At 62.0% G+C, this 15,233-nt stretch overlaps 1 protein-coding gene across 3 annotated transcripts in view; it reads right to left on the bottom strand.

Annotated features, from left to right (window-relative positions):
* The window catches only part of LOC113209019 (histone demethylase UTY), a 42,115-nt gene that overhangs the window by 8,729 nt on the left and 18,153 nt on the right, over nucleotides 1–15,233 (bottom strand). The window contains exon 1 of one of the 3 annotated variants that reach the window (XM_026426344.2): nucleotides 11,446–11,838. The exons of the other annotated variants lie outside the window; for them this stretch is intronic. The gene's annotated coding sequence lies outside the window, so the exon portion shown is untranslated. Of the gene's footprint in view, nucleotides 1–11,445; nucleotides 11,839–15,233 lie in introns of those variants that run through there. 3 annotated transcript variants of the gene reach the window in all.

Below are 15,233 nucleotides of genomic sequence, written 5' to 3'. Positions count from 1 at the left end.
GCCCGCCGGCTGGCCGAGGAAAGCCCCCCCTCACGACCGCGCCACGCCACTCCACGCGCGCAATACGGGGAAATACTACTGATGAGTAAGTTAAATACACACACACACACCTCCACCTCCTCCTTACACCACCGCCACGGGACCCCGCCCCGGCTCTCCCGCGCCGCGTCACGTTTTTGGCAGCGATTTAAAAACCGGGCCGCGAGAGCGGGAGGGAGAGGGAAGGAGAGGGAAAACCACAGCAGGAACAAGAAGAATGAAGGCGGTCACTGTGGTGAGCCGGGACGCGTCACGTCGCGTGACGCGTGACATTGCGGTCATCTGCATGCGCTCCACATACTCCCCCCCCCCCCCCAAAGCTGCGTGTCTCCGTACGGGGGCTCTCCTTCGTTAGCAGGAGGGCTACAGTGACAGTTACTAGTAACGCGGAACACACGTCACACGAACGCCGCCGCGTCACGCCCAAGAAGCAAAGTCGCAGACTCGGAAGAAACTAAAATAAAAAGGATGAATAAAAAGGGACACGAGCGGTCGCGAAAGAAATCACTTCCAGGGACCGCGATGAGGTACGACGGGTCCCGGCGCGGCGAATGCCTGCCGGAGCCCGACACACTACACCGCGGGCCGGAAACACGGACGTCTCATCCGGTCGGTCCCGCCCTGCTGGCCCGCGGCCCGGCACGACACGCCGCGCTAAAGCGTCTCAGATCGGATCGCACACACTCATTCGTCCTGGGGCTGCCCCCCTCCCGAGACGACCGACCGAATCCTTTCCTTCCTTCCTTCCTTCCTTCCTTTCGGCGAAGTAGAAGCGCGGGCGGGCGCGGCCCCGGATGCAATATGCGTCAGACGAGTACACTGCCCGCCCGCGGGCCGCCACGACGTCACCGGGACGGCCGGCCTGTGCGCGCGCGCGGGTGCAAGTGCAACGGCAGCGCGGGGCACGGGCACGAGTGCGCGCGGGCGTAAAGCACGGCAACCATCAGAGGACGGCGACGAGCACGCATCGCAATGCTGTCGGAATGGAAGGCGAGCAAGCGTTTTTATTATACTTGAAAACCACAGAGTCGAGCCGCGAGGGTGAGCAGTGAGCAGCAGCAGCCCGTACCGACCACGCACTTGCACTTGACGTGGGCGAGCTGCTCATGCGAACAGACGCGCCGCGGCCGCCACCTCCACCAGCAGCAGCAGCGGCGGCGGCGGCGGCATACTCGCACATAACACTACGCGGCGCCCTCTGACTCACCTCCGTGCAGCGGCATATGCACTCCACTTACGTTGCCTCACCGCCGCTGCCGCCACGCGCGCGCCACGCCCCGCAGCGCCGCGCCACCCGCGCTCCTAAACTAGGTCAACGCTGCACCGCGCCCTGGCGGTCCTGCCCCGCCACGCCCCGCTACGCTACGCTACGCTACGCCACCGCGGCGGGCGCCAACAACACCACGACGGCGATGACGACGACGACGACGGCCGTCCATCAGGCCAAACGGCACCCCATACCGCCCCGCATATAGCCTCACTTGAGCAGCCATTCGGCATCGGCACTGGGTCACGTGGCGACTGTTAGGGGCCGCCACAAACTGGGTCAAACAAGTCGAGCGCGCATCCACCACCGACCGACCGACCGCCTGGATACAGTGCTACAGTGCGCGCGCGAGGGGTCGGGGGGCGCGCGGGGGGAAGTCCATAGACTCGCAGAGCAGCGTCGTCGTCTCGCTGTTGCCATGCTGTCACCGGCGCGGGCTGCTATGACGCGAGCTCGGCGAAGCAAGCAGCGCGCGCGGGCAATATCGAATGATGCGGTGCGATGCCGCGAGAGTCAATAAGGTATACGGCAGCGCGAGCAGGATCGAACACTGCAGGACATACCCCGCCCGGACCTGCTCCCCCGCTGATCGCATCGCGAGCACGAAATCGATTTCAGAGGTCCGGTGTAGTGTAGTGTAGGCCGGTAGAGGACAGCCAGCTGGTCCGCGAGGTGGGACCCCGCCCTGCCAAACGAGTGGGTCCGGTCCTAGGCGCTAGAGCGCTAGAGCCGGCCCCAGCCTTCTTACGCCATCATCATCATAGTGTACGACTCGCGAGACCAGACCAGACCGAGCCGAGACCACCCGGCCAGCCGATTACAAGGAAAAGAAAGGGAGAGCGAGCGAGAGAGAGGGGGGCGGCGCGGGGCCGCGGCAACAGCGAGTGATGGTCGTCATTTAGCGGAGCAGAACGGTATATTGCCGAGGCCGGGGCGGCGCTCCACGATCGAGCACAGGGCCGTGACGCCGCCGTGCAAGCAGAGCCGCGCCGCCTCCCCTCCTGCTGCACTAGATGCACCGCCGCCGCCGGGGCGGGGGCGGCGGCCTGGCCTGCAGGTTGCATAAGACACGAGCAGCGCCACTCTCCTGCCTGCCGGTACATATGAGCCTGCACTGCAGCGGCCTCCTCCTCCTCCTCCTCGTTATCAAAGCTGGACGTCGTCATGTCCAGCGCAGCCTCGCCGCGAGCAGCAGCTGAGCCGCCGCCGCCCATGCATACTGATGCGAAAACACATGTCGCAGCTGCATCCTTCTCTTAGTAGCGCCGCACGCTGCCCGGCCGCCGGTGCCCGCCGGCTGGCCGAGGAAAGCCAAGGTCAACAGTTTTTGGTCACTGACCTGTGCGGCCGCCGCCGCCGCCGCGCCAGCGGGCGGCCAGGCACTACACTCTTCTTCCCATGCTCGAGAGACTGGATTAGTCATCGCGAAGGGAGGGGGGAGGGCACGACTCTCTCCCTCTCTCCTCTCGAGAGGACGAGTTTTGTCAGTCATGGGAACCAACCTGAACAGCGCCCACAAGTCATACTAGCCGCCCCTTACTTGCATCCTTTGCTGACCGGTGCTGGTGCTGTGCTCTCGCCCTAGCTGGCCGCCGCCGTCTGAGAGGTCTACGCTACGCACAGCACTTCGGACCAATACTGAGCAATATACGCGCCGCAACGCTACTATATCAGGCTCGTCGTCACACCCGCGCGTGACGCGACGCCAATTTCCACCGAAAAAGACGGAGAACACGAAAGTACGTAACCAACATAATCATGGCTTCAAAGATTACAAGGCGCAGCGCGTGTCCCGAAAAGGTACAGTACAGTACCCCTAAGTAAAACCACGGCACGTGTCCACGTGCCGTGCACTTCAGGTGACGAGTCAGCTGAGAAGGGGAGAGAGGGGGGAGGGGCAACAAGTTCGTTGGCCGCCTCCCCTTCCCCAAATCTTTGAGAGCCTCCTCCTTCTTGGTCGGGGACCTCGCGGTCGCGGCGCCGAAGAAGGAGGGTATTTAAAAGCGCGGCCGATAACGATGTGATAGGATGTGCGCTTTATCAGCAAGTGCGGTGGGCGAGGACGGGCATAGGGGGGCGGCGGGGAACACGACACACAACACAACACGCGTCTATCCATCAAAGTGATCCCGCTCTCCCATCCCCCCGGCCACCCCCCGCCGCCGCCGCTTCGCAGAAGAAGAGCAACAGGGCAGGAAAAGACGCCGCAGCCGGCGACGGCGACGCGGCGACGACGCTTCGGGACACTTCTCCTCTTACAATATCACTCGCTACCACTGCCGCCGCCGCCGCCGCCCCCTCCAGCCGCACGACGACGACGTCACAAAAGCCCCAAACGGCAGCGTTTTGTCATCCGAGGCGCCGCCGCGACGGCGCGGGGCGGGGGAGTGGGGCGGTGCTATTTATACTCCGTGACCCTCAATACGGCACAGCGCGGGCCACCGCCACCCCCGCCCCAATAACACGCTCCTGGAGCAGCGCCACTTTAAAAGAGATATGGCGCATCCTAACCGCCGTCGTCGCGTCGTCGTCGTCAGACCAGCGGGCCAGCAATCCACGTGGTGGTGGTGGAGGTGACGAGACGTGTGACTAGAGCGACTCTCCCCGTCGCGTCGTCGTCGTCGTCGGTCGTGACGTGACGGCGGCCGTCAATGATGCAGTGCGCGTGTCTGTCACCACCGCCGCCGGCGCCGCGTTGCCGACCGCGCGACCAGCCCCCCTGCGCGTCGCCGGCGCCGACGACGATCGATGGTTCACCCCGAGAACTAGGCCATCGCCCGTGCTATACTACACTCTACTCCATCATGTGGAGGGACGGCGGCGGCGACGGAGGGACTGGACGGCCGACGGCACGGCGTCCATCAGCTGGGCCAGAACGAGGCGAGTCCGGCCGGCCCCCGCCCCCCAGCAGAGCAAGGCGCTCCGCTCCGCACCGGGCCGAGACGGGCGGGGCATCTTGATAAGAGCCGCCACATGATGGCCCATAACACGGTCACTGCCTCCGCCGCGCGCGCCGCTGCTGCTCCACCCAAACGACAAAAAAACACACACATACACTCACTGAACGTGGCATGGTGCCATTCGTTTCTGTTTCATTTGTTTTTAAATGTCTTTCTTTTTGCGATGTGCTCCGTACGCTCTGCCCTTCGCTCTTGCGCCCGCCGCCGACGCGCCGGCCCGTCCCGTCCCGTCCGTCCCGCCGCCCCGCGGATCGACATTATTCGATGATGGGGCTATTATGCAAATTGGGGCGCAAGTCTCGTCGGCCGGTCGGTCGGCAACGTCCTCGAGAGCAGCACACACGCGAGTGCGGGGCCGTCGCGGCCACGACGACGACGGCGACGTGTTGTGTTGTTGCCGGGCGGCGACACCACCCTGGCCGCCGGCGGACACAACGGGGTCCTCCCCATCCTCGCCCTGTGTAGTTCAACTTGGGAAAGTCGCGACGACCTCATGCATGCTACACACCGTGTTTTCATTAGGGTCGAATTCAAGTCCCAAATTGCCGACCAAACGTGTGCCAGTTTGACGTCAGCTACTTACAACCTACAGTAACAAGCACATCACCAATGGACTTTGGCGACGGTCTCGTGCTGGTCTCGTGACCGTAGAGGTCGAGTGCGGGTGGCGGGGACACATGAACTTAAATCACCGGTGGCGATGGCACCATCGGGGGAATGAGTGCGACTTGGCCCCCGCGACCACTTCGCGGTCAGTACGGCGATGTTCCTTACCAGCCGCAACAAGCGCAGGAGGGCCGCGGTGGTGGCGGTGACGGCGGTGACGCAAGCTCGGCAGGCGCCTCTGCATCCCGTCCATCACGTGTGGCACGGCGCCACCACCAACACCACCACCACCACGCCGCCCGCGTCCGGTCCGGCTGGGTCGGGTATCACATCGCCTCGCCGGGCGCGGGCACACCCGCACCACCACCACCGGCACCACCGGCACAGCTGACTGCGGCGCTGTTGCCGCTCCTCCGCCCGGGCCAGCAGCAAGCGGCGGGGTGTCAACCGGACCAAGGGCGTGCACAAGGAGGCCGTTACGAACAAGAAGACGAGATAGTAGGAACCCGGCAACCGGCGCATCCGCCGAAACACACACACACACACACATCCGCCCCTCCGGACGACCGTGTGGGTCCGACTCCCCCCTACTCGGACCGAGGCCAGAGGCGCGATACATAAACGCGACGTCTTTGGTTTTCAAGCACCCTTGGACAAACCAAGACGTTCCAATGTATTTATTTCATAAGAAAATCCTGGCTGCTTGAAAAACAACACTTTGTTTAATACCACTGTACACTACTGGCCATACAGAGGGGACTATCTCGTGGCACATCGAGCGAACCACCAGCACCACCGCCTTCCACCCCCAGGTTCCTCCCCCCTTCGCTGCAAAAACGGAACCGGTGCGCAGGTCTGGTCTTCTTTGTGTTCCGGAGCGGAAATCGAACCGAACCGTTTAGCCCCAACGGCCAGACGGGCATCTTATACAGCGGCGACAGGTGCAACCCGGCGGAGTGGAGGTCCCGCCCTCTCTGGGGTCCCGGGGGGCGGTGGCGGCGGCGGCGTCGTGGCAGCTGTGAGGGAGTCCGGCGGGGCCCGGGGCGGGGCACGGGCCGGCACCTGTTCGAGGGCACATGCCATGGCCCGGGGGAAGGGGGCGGGGGCGGGGGCGGGGGCGGGAAGCAGGGGCCCTAATCTCTAAACGGACCAAGTCGAGAGAGGCTCTCTGCTTGCCCGCCCGCTCTCTCGCCCACCTGGCCGACGTGCCGGCCCGCATGCGCCACCCCGCCGCGCCGCGCCCAAAGGTAAGCGTGACCGATCTAATAAGCATGAGGCATCGCACCTTTCGATACGCACTCCACAAAGCCGGCCGTAAACTAGGAGGCCACGCGGCCGGAGCAGGCGACGTGTCCACACAACACGAGCAGAGGCGCACCCACCCCGGCACCCCGACCCCGCCGGAGCACACAATTCAATCGCCCAATAAGTGTCCCCCCCGACGACGACGAGGACGAGGCCGAGCCGCCGACCTGTTCCCAATAAAGAAGACGCCAACACTATATACTTTGGCAGTGCAGCCCGCGTGAGCTGCATACCGGCGGTGGCGCGGCGTGGCGGGCGCTGGACGGCTGCCAGAGACGCCCCGCGGGGCCCGGGCCGGGGCGTCGCGACGCTGCCGCGGACAGACAGTGCGGCGCCCCGGACGGGGACGTCGTCATCCTGCGTGAGCGACAGAAGGGGCGTCGTTTATGCGTTCTCCTCCTCTCGTCCGGCGGACACTTTACTGCTGCCCGCCGGCCGCCGGTCAGCGACCTTCGCACGCGGTCAAGGTGCTTCCACGTACGCGGTCCACCTGGGCGACTTAGCACCGAGTGGAAACAGACGCTGCCATTCATTAGAGGGAAGAGTGTCCACTCCACAGGTAGGGGTTTTAGAAGAACCCGTCAATGAGAGCTTTGCTCTGGAGCCGCTGCTCCGTCAACGAGGAGGCGAGTCAGCTGACGAGCAGCCCATCCGTGACCCACCGCCCAGCCCCGCCCCGCCCCCGCGCTCTTAAATCACGTGACAGCGGCCAGGTTCCAGTAGTCCACTCGGCGAGGACGCACCGTGGTGGAGCTGCCCCTCATGACACTCCAGGTGAGGCGGGGCGGGGCGTTGAGCCCCGCAGCGAAGACGTAACGTCCTCGCTCGCCGGGTACGGCGGCGATGATGGCTCGCGGTCGGCGGTGCAGTCTGCAGCTGCAGCACTTTGGCTGGATGCACTCCCCGCTGCTGCGGCCCGCGCCTGCGGTCGGGTTGGCCAAACGCAGCTGCAGCCAAGCCTATAGCCGCCCAAGACTACCCAGCATAACCGCCCCTCACCACGTCCCCCGGAGAAGATCTCATCCTCCTACAGCCCCTCCGCCTGGCTGAGCCTCGCAGCAGAGGAGGAGGGCAATTTGAGAGAAGATCATGTTGGAAATTAGACCGACGAGAGACGGCGGCGGCGCTGCAGGTGAGGAGGGAGGGGGTGCAGTGAGGGATGGAGGCGCAGGCGGGGCACTCTGGGGCGCAGCGGCGCGCACCCGGCGGCGGGGGAGCACCCCATCATCGCACCACGCTGAGGCAGCTGAGGTCGTTACCCCCCGGCCCGGGCCAGCTGGAGGAGGCCGGCGGCCCTGGTGAGATGGGCGACGCCGCCGACGACGACGGCCACCTCCAGGACGACATCGTGTTGTCCGTCCAGCGCGGTGACATGTCAAGCGCAGCAGCTGAGCCGCGAGGCGTGGCGGAGCGTGGCGCACGATTCGCGTGTCGTGCCGTTCTTCGTTGGTGCAGCAGAGCGCGGGGCGTGGCGTGGCGCGGTGGCGGTGGCAGGCGGCGTTGCCGCGCCTGGCTCGACACTACACGGGTGGAGGGTGGAGGGGGCGCTGTTGCCAGCCCGGCCCCGGCCCGGCGGCGGCCATGAAGCGGCTCCGGCCGCTCACGTCACCCCGCTGTACTGCTCGGCGCGGTGTGCCCGGGCCGGCTGCAGCGGCTGCAGCGGCTGCTGCACCACACCGCCGAGCACGCCATGCAGGCCGAGTAAACAAAGGAAAGCGATGCAAGAGAGGCAGGAAGGAGCAGGCCCCGGGGGCAACAAGACAAGGTGCCGCATGCCCGCCGTGGGCGTCCTGCACCTCTGCACCACCGCGCTGCACCGGGCGGGCTGCAATCGCTCGCACCACCTCAGCTTTGTCGCCAAGTCAATCGGGTTGGCCGAAGGATTATCGAAATCCCAGAAGACAGACGGAGCGGAACTGCGGCCAGCGAGCGTAGCGGAAGCGGGCTTGAAGCAGGAGTGCAGGGCCAGGGCGACGGGTGGGCCGTGTCGTCGTCGGCGGCGGGGTCCCCCTTGCGTCCCACCGCCGTCGTCGTTGTATACGCCCCGGGCGGGACCCTCCTTCCTCCGCTCCTCCCCCGCGTCCAGGTGCACCGCCGCCGTCGTTGCGTCTTTGTCACTTCCGGGGGCCCTTTCCCTTCCCCCCGTACACGGTGACACACGACGCAGCCTCCCTCAAGGAGAGTGTGTGTATAGTGTCGCCCCTGTCCGGACTAGACTCTGCTGCTCCCGACCTGTTATGTCTCGACCACGCCCACCCGGCACCGGGTCAGCGAGACATTCACGGCCGCGACGCGGTGACGCCGGTGCGGCCGCCAGGAAGTTGACATACGGCAGCTCGCCGCGACGACGACGACGACCTCCCGCCGAGCCGAGCCGCCGATAAAGAGAGAGACTTTTCGCCTTAACAAACACGCTACAAAATAAATAGGGGGGGGGGGTTCTAATTGCTGCCGTCCGGTCTCTTGAGTTATCACCCGAGGGAAAGAGAACGTCGTGAGTTCTCCAGCTATCAGTGCCCCCACCCCCTCAACCTTTTCGTTTCGGCGCCTGAGATGCAATGCATGTCATAAAAGTTTCTCGTGCCTCTCTTTTGTGTTCGACGGAGCAGCGTTGAGGGAATCGTCGTCTTATTTCCCCCATTGACAGGGGCCCCGGTCAATCCAACCCATCCTACCCTGGTCAGTCAGTCGCTCGCCCATTGTCATGCAACCCGTACCCCGTACAGGGACAAGGCAATCCCTACTCCTACTCTAAGAGACGGTCGAATTCCCGACGTCGTCGTCACCAAGTCGCTGGATCGGACACCCTGCCCTGAACGATTCGCGACGGGCGTCGTCGTCTCCTGCCGTCCTGCCAGGTCCCTGCCAGTTCAGATCCTTCGCCAGGACCTGCTTGCCAAGCCCTGCCCTGCCGCAGGCACGCAGCCACCAACACGCTTTGTCCTCGGCCAGGATTGCCGCAGGTCAATAACAAAAGCGAAACGAACACACACACACACAAGCACTGCAGGCAACGGACAAAGACGACGCAGGAAAAAAAATAGATGGAATAAAAATTGCACCAATAATACAGACGCGAAAAGCAGCAATCCGAACACAAGACGGTGAGAGAGAAAGAGACAGTTGGCGAACGCGTCTTTCTCCCACATTATTTTTTTTTGAAGAGCGAGGAAGGAAGAAAAGGAAGATGCCTCTAAACTGCCGACGTCGCAAACGAAGCAGACACGGCCCCCACCCCCTCTCCCCACCCAACCTAAATTCGGTTCGTTTTCCAGCCGCACGGCTGGAGCACACCTGCCTCCCCTGTCCCTCCTGACTCTCCCTGAGGGAGGGGGGGGGGGCAGAAGAGGGAGAGACAGGGAGATGGATCTCAGCGGCACTAACATAAATTTCGAACGAGTAATGGATAACGAACGACAGCTTGGTCGTTAGATAACTCGCATGCGAATTGAAAAACGAGACACGTCACTTTCACTAGAAATTAAAAGTGGCGAATCTTAAGATTGAGGTCCATTCATTAGTCTTGATGGAAACCAGCTAAAATGCAAGGGAGTACGATAATTATTAAGAACTAGGCAGCACAAGTAATCGGGGACAATCTAGCGCCAAAGTCTAAACCTAACCACATTTGATTGCTGCTCAGGCCCAAAGCCCAGCCCAGAGTGGTTGGCGACAGACACGGTCGTCGCGCCCTTCGGGGGGACAAGGCTCGCTGTGCCCTGAACGGGACACAGCAGCGGCGGCAATCCGAGCGTGATACGATGGCCGGCGACATACCAAGGGGGCCACAGCCACATCAGCAGGGCGGCGACGTTTTGGCGACAAAGTGAGACGGCAACAGCAGCACGAGGGCGTGAGTCGTGTTACGTAAAAGGGGGACCCTTCCTATACGCCTCTCACGGACGGAGGGAGGTGTCGAGTTACACGACGCTATACGCCACCGTGCCACACGGCCTCACCTACATGGAAGTAACACGATGATGTCGCATTGAAGTTCATCGGACAAAATCAAGACGAAAACTTTGGTCCAGGCGCTGCCGAGTCGTTTCGCCGTCGCGCGGTTCGTTGGCGAGCCGAGGGTTCGCAGGTCGGCCCGTACACAGCAAGTGATACCGACACATTCATGCCGAGATGGACGATAAGCGCCGACCCGGGACGCCCGCCGCACGTTGGGGTAGGTCGGTCCTCTGTACATCAAAGTACAGCACAAGTACAGTAGGGTGCACGCGGCGCACGGCCCGTACGGCGGCAGGCAAAGCGAAAGCCCTTCCTTCCTGTAAAAGTCTTTCTTTTTCACCCGCGCGCTCTCTTTGGGCGACATGACACCGCCTTTCCTTCCCCCCCATCGACCCAGATCGTTTCCCAGAATCCAGGGCTGCAAAGCCCGAACCCGGACCCGCCCCCCTCGCACAGCCCAGCAGGCGACCCCCGCCCCCGCCCCCAATACACCGCAGTGCAAGAGACAGCCTCACAACACGTGGTCGCTTGTGCCTGTGGTCGGGCAGAGAGACACTTTCGCTGGCCTTGGCAGCCTGCTTGGCCACACGTCGTCGCCGGCGTGCTCTGTACGCGAGCTTCCGGGGGACGGGGGGCACGGCGGCGGCACGGCAACACAGGTGAGCTTGTAGTCCTCGGGCTACATGGCAGCTGGGAGGAGCAAGAGGAGGAAAGAAGAAAAGAGACGAGGTATATAGGCAAGACAGGCTCCTTTTTCAACCTGGGAGGGGAAAGGGAGGAGGGGGGCAGCAGCAGCTCGCCAGAGGAAGGGTTGCTTAAGCTTAAGGTAGGCAGGGTGGAGCGGAGGGAAAGGGGTGAGAAGACCAGCCCGCGGGAGGAGGAGGGGTGGGGGGCGGTCCTCTTCGACAGGAGCAGAGCAGCTGGCCGTCGACCTGCCCAACCCACCCCGTCCCCATCCTGGCCCGGCAGTACCTGCCGAGGGCCAGACGGGTGGTTCAACCCTTCCCCGCCAATCAGAGCGTCCGTCCCGTCCGCCGCTCGGTCGCGCTCGCAGTGCCGCGGCGTGGCGCGGCGGGGCGGGCTGGCCGCTGTTGCTAATGTTACCTCAGCCTGCATTCCAGCTCCCCCCCCCCCTCCCCGTCGCGGGGCCGACGACGACGACGCGACAGGACGCTCAAGGGAAGAGAGAAAGGACCAAAACAAACCGGCGACGCTCGCACTTCCCTCATCCTCATACCCCCCCCATTCTTCAAGGGGGGGGGGGGGGCAACCGCTTCGGACAGACGGACGGACATAAGGTTACTGACTTACCGGAGCACGTGACGTCAGAGTGCAGTGCAGGAACAGGGGCGGCTGGTACTCCACTGGATCCTCTCAGACTATGACACCTCGCTGGGAGGCGCTTATCACTAGCACAAACGACTGCTTATAGAACTAAGCACACACACACACGCACACGTAGATGAACACTTAGGGCCTAACACACGAACACACTAGTTACACTATTGAACACAAGGATTCCGTTGAACACAAGAATTGGGGGGAGGGGGGTGATGAACACAGGGGGCTTGGCAGTGGGGTTGATCCTGTCCGTGCTAACGTCCTACGCCATGGCTCGGCTCTCGCTCGCTATACAGTCTGAGAGGCGCTGCTGGCCTCGCGCTCACTCCTCGCACTGCTCGCAGTACGAGCTCCGCGCTGCACTGAGGAGGGGAGCGGAGCGGGCCGCGAGCCGAGCCAGCGAACCTCACGCTCACGGCGAGCTCGGCTCGGCCCGGCCCGGCGGCGTGCGCGCGCACCCTCTCCCACCCTCCCCTCCCCGCCCCTTCCGTGTCTTCTTTCTTTGTCCGGGGCGGGCGGGCTGCGACTACGGGGAGGAGAGGGAGGGTGGGGCTGCCGGCCGGCCCCGGGCGGGGAGGGTGGGGTGGTGGTGGTGGTGTTGGTGCTGGTGGACAGCAAGTGCAAGTGTCAGCGCGCGTCCAGCCTGCTGTCCGTCTTCGTCTCTACCTGCTGTGGCCGTCCGGCCAGAGAGCATACAATTTTCCCTGCCGTGTGGACCACTTTCTTTTCAGAGGAGTGTTTCGTCTTTGGGAGCTCGAGCTCAAATTGTTATTAAAGTTAAAGAAAGCGTTCGGCAGTCTTGCACTTGCTGGCCGCACTCTCGGTTGGCCCTTCCCTCCCCCCGGGCAGGGTGCGCCGAGCGGAACATGCACCCGAAACTCGAAGCAACAAACTGATTTCACAAACGACCACCGAAAACTCCGTCGTCCCGGCTTCCAAATGAATCCGTCCCTCGCTGTCCGTGCTGGTGCCCCGTGCCGTGTCGAACCGTGGCCTGCCTCAAGATTTACAGGGTGCCGAGGGGACACTCATAATTCTATTCTGTCAAGGGTGCGCAGGTGCTGTCTGCGCCTCACTGCGCCCAGCGCCCCGCCCCGCCCCGCCAGTGAGTGCAACGGTGCTCAATGGATCGTAAACCTGTCCGGGGAGATATCCATAGCGCTTTGCCCTCTCTTGTTCAATGACGACGAAGGCGACTCAATCAGAGGCGAACCACTTCACCTGTAACCGTGAACAGCGCAGCAGCAGCAGCAGTCAATGATCTAAAATCAAAAGGTCGAATGGTTGGTGTCGATCCATCTGCGGGAACGATATGAGAGCACGACCCCATAAACGTCACGTTTTACTACAGACGAGGTCGGGGTGGCCTGCTGCTGCACGTCCAGGAGGAACAGAGCAGCTCAGGCGCCACCACCACGGCTGCTGCTGCAAGGCTGCAGTCTCCCATGTGCACGAATAGCCCGTCACGCAACAATGATCATGACAGAGTTTCTCCTGCGTGCGTTACGGCACACACGAGACGGGACTACGGGGCGGCCGCGGCCGCGGGGCAGGGCGCGTACCGCGAGCGCACTATTTACAGCGCCAAGCAGCGGAAGCCCTTGCCGCTGTAACAAAAGACGGCTAAACGCGTCCAACAAACACGCTGTGCCCGTTTCGTATTTATTTGCATGCAGAAATAAGAACACCGCCTGTGGACTTTATCTGTTGTTGGTGCTCGCTGCCCGGCAGGACACGGGAGAACAATGCGATCCTGCGCGATGTGCACCAACCGCTGGCCTTTACGCCCGCAATGCGAGCGCATGCCCGACATCGATAAGGAGAGCACAGGCTTATCAGTTGTTCGCACTGTCCAGTCAGGAGGAGCCGAGCTGCGGCAGAGCAAAGAAGAGCCATGGCGACATGTGCATGGCAGTGCACAAGGCAAAAGGGCTGGGTGTGGTTTGGTGGTGGGTCGCCGGGCCGGGCCGGGCGGCCCAAACAACAACTTTCTCCCGCTCCATCGCGTTTGGCGAGAGCTCGTCGTTCTTTAGGTCCGCGCGGCGCTGGGCATGCGTAGGAAGCGGTTGGGCCACGGCGGTTGGGCTGTTGGGCTGGGCTAGCGTCGGCGAGGAGGCAGGGAGGAGGATTGGCGTGCCGCGGAGGCCCCCGACACTGCCAGTGTGACACTGGTACGCGCACACTCCTTAGGGTACAGTCATTGTCCCTAAATACGGACGATTTTTAGAGAAAAAGGCCTGTAAAATCTGTAGTTTTGACAAAATTGAAAATCGGTGGGGATTATAAAATCTTCGGACCGAGACACACCTACCAATACCTTGAACGGTTTTTTATCAGCTAAGATGTACCAGTGAGCCACGCTAGAAGAGTGTCCGTATTTAGGAGACTAAGCGCCCTAAATACGGACAGCCTTTAAAAATGATGAAAAGTGAAAAATTGTTGGAGGGAATAGAAACTTCATGAAAAAATTTGACCTTACCCTGCCGGTGAAATTTTTTTGTCTGGTACAGTTTAGCCGCCAGAATTGCTTAAAGATCGTTTTTAAAGTCGTTTAAAGTGCCCTAAATACGGACAGCAGTCACTTTTGCATGTAAAATCCTCTGTCCGTATTTAGGAGTCTTTCGGAAATCGCTTCTCAAACTTGACACAAGTGACACAGACAAAATTTTCTTGTGTCATCTTGTAGGTGAAGAGTCCTAGTTTTACATTTGTCAACCTGAAAGTTGTGCGATCACCCGCCGTTGAGAGCCCCACATTCTTGCAAAGCAGTATAAAAATTGTCCGTTTTCGTGGCGCCCCAGAACGCAAGTTTGGCATTTTTTGGAGAGAACAGTATGCAAGATATCGAAAATATTTCTTCAAATCTAGATTCTAGAAGGTCTAACCTTTCCAGTGAGCCCTCGGCATCTATATTCCGGGTACCCGTTTTCGATTTAGGGGCTTTACTAGTAGAAAACAGCAAAGTGTCCGTATTTTGGACGCTAGTCCGTATTTAGGGCACTTGACTGTATGGTCGATGTTTCGGGTTTTGTCGAATCTAACACCTAGAATCAGATAACATTTACGGGCACGCGAACCAGACTACAGGAATGTCAACATTGACCGCTGGCGCCTCACGAGTAAAGTACATACACACCCCGGCCACTCATTTGCATACGGCACCTGCCTCTGGCGGGGCGGGGGTCCCCTGCGCCGTCACCGTCACGCAGCGTCGGGCACGCCGACACCGCCGCCGCCGGCGTTTGGTCTTCCCCGCCCAAGGTCACCCCGTGCGTGCACGCGCGCGTCAAACTTACACACACATTTTAATATATAATCATACAGCGATGGAGATATGGGTCGCGGGCGCGCGCCGCCGCGTCGCCCCCGCAAGAGTGATTAGCAGGAGACCTGTTGCATTGCGGGGGCGGGGGGTGCAACTGCATGCGAGTATATGACCCCACGGCTACAGTGCGGTGCATCTGTGAGCCGCTCGCTTGCTTGCGCCTCTCCGCCTCATCTCTCGTCTCATCTTTTGCAGCATCCGGTGAGGCAACCGGGTCCATCCAGCGTCCCGCGCCGCGGCCTCCTCCTCATGGCAGACGTGCCGCATCAGCACCAGACGGGACGGGCACCGGGGAGGGCGCGCTCTTCCTTTCCTGCTGCACTGTCTCACTCCCCCTTCCCATTCCACGAGGGGCCTCGCGTCCGGCCGCATCGATGGGCAGGTGCAACGAACGCAATGCACTTGCTTCACCGTGGTGGGGGAGCGGAGGGGG

The sequence above is a fragment of the Frankliniella occidentalis genome, unplaced genomic scaffold, assembly GCF_000697945.3.
Source record: "Frankliniella occidentalis isolate FOCC.00 unplaced genomic scaffold, Focc_3.1 Scaffold414, whole genome shotgun sequence".
Lineage (NCBI taxonomy): Eukaryota > Metazoa > Arthropoda > Insecta > Thysanoptera > Thripidae > Frankliniella > Frankliniella occidentalis.
This window is presented reverse-complemented; position numbering and strand designations above follow the sequence as displayed.